The sequence below is a fragment of the Bombus impatiens genome, unplaced genomic scaffold (assembly GCF_000188095.3).
Source record: "Bombus impatiens unplaced genomic scaffold, BIMP_2.2 scf_0478, whole genome shotgun sequence".
NCBI lineage: Eukaryota > Metazoa > Arthropoda > Insecta > Hymenoptera > Apidae > Bombus > Bombus impatiens.
In genome coordinates, this window is record NT_176897.1 from 1,732,116 (window position 1) to 1,739,448 (window position 7,333).

General features: G+C 41.5%; 1 protein-coding gene across 17 annotated transcripts in view; it reads right to left on the minus strand.

Annotated features, from left to right (window-relative positions):
- Positions 1–7,333, minus strand: part of LOC100743674 (probable Ras GTPase-activating protein) — a 261,958-nt gene that overhangs the window by 119,380 nt on the left and 135,245 nt on the right. The window contains exon 1 of one of the 17 annotated variants that reach the window (XM_012387583.3): positions 333–533. The exons of the other annotated variants lie outside the window; for them this stretch is intronic. The gene's annotated coding sequence lies outside the window, so the exon portion shown is untranslated. Of the gene's footprint in view, positions 1–332; positions 534–7,333 lie in introns of those variants that run through there. 17 annotated transcript variants of the gene reach the window in all.

Genomic DNA, 7,333 nt, shown 5'->3' on the forward strand with positions numbered 1-7,333 from the left:
CCTCCCACACACACAGCCACGTTTAAATCTTTTTTGTCCGCTCCACCTTGGATCTCTCTCCTTCTCGTTTTTTTTCTGTCTCTGTTCCGCCACTAATCGGCCGCGTAAACAACAGGGATCGTCGATCGCTATACACCGGTACCCACATGAAATCTAATCTGCCTAATCTACGCTTTGGTATCTATAACTCGTCGTTTAACGTTTAACACACAGGTATCCCGGAGTATGGACGGGAAATGCGAACGCGATACCGTGAACCCGATTGTCACCGTTTCGATTTCAACTTCGACAGACTCGCGCGGACTCGCTCTAAGGCGCGTGGGATACGTTACCGGTTTTTCTCGGTTCATCTGCACGCACTGCTCTCCACCGAGTGTTCTTGGTTGTACACACTTTTCCACTGATCTTTCGTACGGCGACACTCGTTTCACGCGCGAACAAAACGATCAAAACACGGTTCGGACATGACTGTACCCCGGAGCACCTCTATTGTTTCGTACCGTCGCGGAGGAACATCGGAACTGGACTGCACGAAGGAATCCCTGCTTAGCGGACGTAGGAGGTGGAAATTAGTTCGTATCGCCGCCGCGGCTACGGCTGTGGCCGTGGCGCTGCGCTTCTGCGACGCTACGCACCAACACCGATCAGCTGATTTCTGACGTATTTTTGCGAACCAAAAACAAAACTCGGCATTCAGCTGTGCAAGCTCTTTGCCGATCATTGCGATCTTTTTGTTTATTGCGTGTAAATTAATTAATAATAAAAGTCAAAGTGATTCGACTTAGTGTCTTTTGCATACGACTTGTTTAAGTTTTTCAGTTATATTGTATCACGAGATGATAGTTCACGGTACGTTGTAACGGCATCAAGAAGTTATCGTTGAAAATTATGTATTGCCTTAAATAATATGTACGTATCGATTAATTTCGAGGCTATTTGATAAGCACAACGGTAGGCTGTTACTATACTTTCTATCCACGAAGATCTACGTTATCTCAATTCCCGAAGAAGAACATGCGCATATTCGCGTAAAATCCGTTTCAACCAGTCTACCAAAACAATAACGTACGGGAGAAACGACAACAAAGAGTAATTAAGAAATCCTCCTCGTCCAAAGAGGCGACAAAAGATAGATTGCCTCGAATAAAGTCCTGACAGGCGTCCGAGCCATATTGCATGCACGGATTATCCGATACTGACATCCTGGCCGATAATGCGACAAATAAAACGATCGAAGAATCTTCGGTAGTTTTCGCGTTCTCTGAACGATATTACAACGTTTATGCTAGGCGAACGGACGGTTGTCCATTCCTTTCCTCGTGATGGTCAAAGAAGACATGGAAGCCAGCGAAACTCTCGAGACCCGAGAGTTTCGGAAAACTCACAGCTTCTCGATGACATAAAGTGGCGCGCGCGCCAAGTCGTCTGCTAGCGACGAGACCACGAAGAGGAAAATCAAAAAACAAGCATAACGAGTGAGGATATCTCGCAGAAAGAAGCACAGACACCACAGACGCCACGGACGTGACGAGCGAAAGGAAGAACGTCGAAGAAAAACAAAGACAGAGAGAGGAGTGGCACGAGCGTGCTTCGCCTCTCAGCTGGAGGTATCCTTGGACCCCATAGGTCGTCAAGGAAGAAGATTGGCTGCCATGGAAATTCGTCTAAATTTTTGTCGATGGTCGTCGTTTCGATTTATATTTAATTCATTAGAATTAAATGGCAAGAAAGAGTACTGGGAACCGATTATACTGAAACTGAAAGGAAACTGATTATATTTAAATGAATTTTGTACCTATATCTATCCAAATCGATGAAAACGGATAAATGAAACAAAGAACTTGACAAATTTCTATATTTCAGTATAAACGAATAGCTTTCGTATTTAACTGTATCTTAATCGCAGTTTAAATGATCCGTTAATGGTCTCGTTAAAAATTAACGTAACTGATAGCTTTATTGTGATTTCGACGATCAAATCGTTAACGTTTGGATATTTTATTTCGATATTGATATCTATATTATACCGATTGTTATGTCGGTAATTAATTATCATGAAAATGTCGTAATTTCTTGTCCGATTAAACAGTTACCATTTTGTATAGTCATTATTGTTATTATGGAAAAGTGTTATATTATAATCGTAATTCATCCAGCGAACTAAATAGCAATTAAACCTGATCCTTTTCGATGCTTATGGGAATTTTATACGAGCGTAGGAAAATGAAATGTTCCATGCAAGAGATATTAATATGCACTGTTAAAAGCGGTTAATGACAGTAGTCTGTCATAAAGTCCAATTACATCATGGTCACTAGACTCATACGGATGCGTGCATGACGTATTCTATGCCGCAAGTGCAGACGAAACGTATTATTAGTTCTACAAAAAACATTCAAAACTTGTTTCAAGCAATCAAGCATAGTACGTTGACTCATATAATTACACACGCTTCGTATCCTCTTTTCAGATGAAACTTTATTAGCTCGATGTCTCGCGAGTTAGTTGCTTTCTTTACTTATTCTGTAATTGTTGACAAATATTGGATTTCTGTAGCTACAAGTTCTTCATTGTAACTTTTACCGTGCACTACATTGAACTTTGAGAAATACTCGATGCTTTCGTAATAATTGTCTTTTAATTTGCGAAGATTTTAAAATATTCTTCCGAGCGTATTAAAACTACAATGATTATTTATTAAACATAAGATATTTATATATAGAAACATAATATTCATATCGATTCTATTATCGTTAATATGGAATTTGGTTTCAATTTCTTAATTTTGTAATTTCCGAAGTATGTATCTCTTGTCGTTTCATTTATTAAGACAATGGCGTCCAAGTTATTCTACGTAAATGTTTCAATTCAATAATTTCAATTTAATAAATTAAATAAAATCGTGCGGGGATCGACATCTGCTGCGAGAAATTTTTCATATTTTATACTCACAGATTCATTTAACTCGTTCTTGCAACAGTGCTCGCAACAATCCTCACAACATTAACCGGGTATCGCGACTGCTTCTAAACGTACTGTTTGAGAGTAGTTACGACCTGGAAATTCAACGCGTTCGAACATATACCACGCCACGCCACGCCACGCCACGCCACGCCACGCCACGCCGCGCCGTGACGAACACGCAAACGAGAGGCAATTACAGAGTGAAAAATCAAAAACTGTTCCGGTGACAGCTCGCCGATCGCCGGCTGCGCATCGACAGATATAAAATTTTATGGGTCGTAAAAACTTCGATCGATTGGTCGATATACCGAACAGCGTGCTAACAGCAACCTACTAAATTCGAATAAAATCCCCATCGACTACCGTTGCCAGCGCGGATATCGAATACCTCCATATAACAGATCGTAGGCACAGGGCACGGTCTTGCAATATATTTACGAAATTCTATTAGCACTCGTGAGATGTTCCGAAGCTCGTGTCTTCGAGTCGCATTTGAACTTACTTCCAACATGCTCGATCCTATCTCTATCAGCGGAGAACTGGTCTTCGATATAAATTCCGACGATTCAGGTACTTGCGATTATCATCGACGTGAAATCGACCTGAACGTTAAAAACGTTGTCTCTCGAAGCATGGAGAGAGATGTTAATCGCGGTAATTTCTTCTTCCGCGAGACTGCGTGTGAACCATGCGAATAGCTACGAATATTTACGTTTGCGTTAATTTGGCCTACCTCCGCATTTCTCGAGCCGTCAGAAGCAAACGCGTGCAACGATCTCAAACGAGCAGACACCATTTATCTTTTCTCGCACGGCCTGCACTTTACCTACCAACCGACTTACGTGCTTTAACGTGCTTGCTTCCATGGCTCTACCGAGACCTTCTTCTTTTGCTCGTTTACACCCTTTCCCGTAGCAGACGCGCCACACGCGAGACCACCGGTCCCCGTATTGCGCTTATAGCCGTGCCGTACGACGTATTATTTTTAGCAACGGGTGCAATGGGCGCAATGGCTATCTTAGCGATCCGTTTCGTTCGCCAGGCGCTAAAGGCGTGGAGATGGGATCCATCCGATGGATCGTCATGCTCGTCGCAAAGAAAATTTGCCGAGATACAAAATGAAATACTTAATGGTAATTGAATCGTGCACTCGTTCTTTCTTACGTCAAAGGTCGGGCACCGTTTCAACTGTTACGTTCAATGATTATACTTTTTACCAGATGAACACCGGAGTTTGATTCGCTGCGTGATTTGGGCTTGGTTTCGGTTTTCTTCGTTTTTTCGTTCTTGCGGACTTAAGAGCTTTTCTCTTTGATCGAACGTAAATTGTTTGTCGCAGTGGAGTTTCATCCTCTTCGCTTCGTTACTATAATCGTAGTAGAAGAACGTTGATAAATGTACAGGCTACATATATATAGACCTATATATCTATGTACGAGGAATACCCGTACGCGTAACAGTCAATGTACGATCCCATAAAAGTTTCTCCGAAAAAAAGCCATTGCCACGTTCGATTTATTCGCTTACGTTAGCTGTCACTTTTTTGAAAAACTTTCTTTCTACGGAAAAATTCTTTCCGAACGAGGAAGTTGATCAACATTTTGCAAGTCTTGACTAAACGGAGTTGTACAAGTTCGATTTAATAATTTGGAACAGCGTTATTCTAAGCGTATTAACACCAAACAAGAATCAAAAAATGAAAATAGTTTCGAAAGAATACAAGTTGTTTTTCGATTTGCTTCCCAAACAAGTTACGTATTCAAGCGAAGTACAAGTGCGGTAGAAATTGTCCGAAATCTGCATTTGATCTTCTTCCTTTTCCTATGCAAGAAACTTTGTAAAAACAGGTCGCGACGCAGAGATCGATCCGTGGTCGATAGAGCAAAACGAAACAGCAAAGTTCGTCCGACGAATCGCATGGATTCGCTTGATAAATGGTGCGGAGCAAACACGGGCCACGATTTTTGTCGTTTTGTTCCCAAGTTACGCAATTGCTAAAGATTGCTGTTCGATTCCATCTCGACTATGGTAACATCGAAATCGGCCACGACGACGGCAGCTACGTATTTCAACCGATTACCTGTCGAATTGATATTTGCTAATCGATTCGTTCGAACAAGTTAGTCGCGAACGACTATGAGCCGTATTATGTAGCACTTGCTTCGAGAAATTCTGGGGATTCAACAACAACAAACGAGCAATACTATTGCTAGAAGTATGCTAAAACCTTATCTCAAAGACAGATCGTTGTTTTCGAAAACGTATATCGAAGTTACCAACAAAGTTTCCGGCGGTTGCACGCAGAAAGAGGAGGAAAATATGCAATTCTGCGATATTGGATGTTCGCGTTTATTTCGTTCGCGAGAAAGGGGCATGATTTTGTCCGAGTTTCACTTCCAGAAAAGAAACATTTCCACGAAATGTGGGCCACTTAGGAGTTTGACACGGAACACGCCGAGGCTAGATTCGGCGAGAGTCGCTTCTGCGAGCTTTTCTTGTCACGACTCGCGTATGCTAACGCGGTCGTTCTACTTTTATTTTCGAGGATACATGCGCGTGCAGTTGTAACGTAGAAAGGCAAAAATTCTTCGACGCATTCATGGCTGCTTGTTCATCCTGATGTAACTGAATATCCCTTAAAGGGAGCTTGTTGCTTTGCTTGAAACAGATCCCCTCCACGCGACGTCAGTAGCACGCGTGCACTGCGTGTTCATAAACACGACAGATGCTTGTTTAACGTTGATTTTAAAGGTCGAGCGGCACGACGAAAAACTTACATTGCATCGACAGAAATTTACGTTTTCCAGAAGAATTTTCTGACTTCTTTTCAAGTCTTACTCTATCCTTATTTGAATATTTTGTTACTAAATTGAAACAACTTTAAAGATTAATCGGGTATTAAATTAATCTATCGATTGTCTAAAATAATCGATACATAAACTTGTCAAATTCTAGTGATTCGCTATCTTTGTTCTATACCTTTCTTCTAAACTGTGCAGAAGAGGTCTAAACAAATAATTGAAGCAATACTTTTCCTTTCTAACTAAATTCCAGAATTAAATTTCACTCTCAAGCTTCAGCAGCTGGTGTTTAAATTAAATCATAAAATAATTATATGTTTTAACATCTACCGAATAGGTACTTGGTAATACATATGTACAATGACAACAACGATATATTTGTTCACAAAGATAGATGGGAACGGTTACAATTAACTGCGACTTTCTCCAAGATTGGACAACATTCTCAGTGAACTCGGTGTTCGTTGTTACCGCAACGAAGTTCCTTATTATTCCACCCTAAGTGCTCTCTTCCTGTTGGTTCGTCATTGCTTCGGTACTTGACCCGTTGACACCTACGAAATTACCTTTGCATTTGACGTAGTCACAGAAGGTAACCAGAAAGGACAACTCGACGAAGAGAGTGGATGGGCTAATGCATGTTGCAAATAGAGCAACGCAAATGAACGGAAGATCCAAAGACGAGGAAGGTTGGGAACGTTGAGACCCGAACGAGAGGCAGCTACGCAATGTATTCCACGTTTCGAAAGTTTAATCACGTTCCCGCAGGAATACTTTTGTACTTTCTTCGTAATAAGATTTCGTTTACTCCCCCTTTGAGGTACGAGAACGTTAAAGTTCGACGGAACCTTCCTTTGTGCAAATTCTTGTCACGGATTTGAGATATTCTCAGACGATGCGCAATGAGTTCAACAGACGATTTGAAATAGTACACCGACAAATTTTTATTGTCATTTTGGTACAGGATTTTAGATATTGTTTTCAATATCAAATAATATTCTATTTACATGTACAGGTGTATATTTCTAAAATTCTTTGTGCCTACCTATTTTTGCACATTCGAATTAATCAACGTACTAGTTGATGTATAAAACCCACGAAGCGTTTGCTAATTGTTACGTTGGACATGAATCGCCGAAATAAATTCCTCTTCCGCTACGCGGAACTCACGATCCAGAGACCGAGAGAAACGATCGATCAATGAAATATGCACCTTTTAAAACGCCTGAACCTAACTATACGCGTGCCACGTGAATACGTACCATCGATACATGCCCCGATGCACTTGTACGCTCATATCCACGAGCGACGACACAGCACCACGTAACTTTGACGCATTAACCTGGCTCCTGGCCATGGCGCGTCATAAATACGGGTTAACAGTGATCACCAGTAGTGCGGTCGGCGACAATAACGGTCGAGATACTCGAACAACTCGCCCGATAGGATGTTACGTGAACTTTGCGTAGTTCTTCGAGAATCGAACGCTAAACGAGTGTAAAGGATCGTTTTTGTGGAAGCAAGTGCAATTTTGATACTAGCGGCAGAGTGAATAGCGCGCCGAGGGG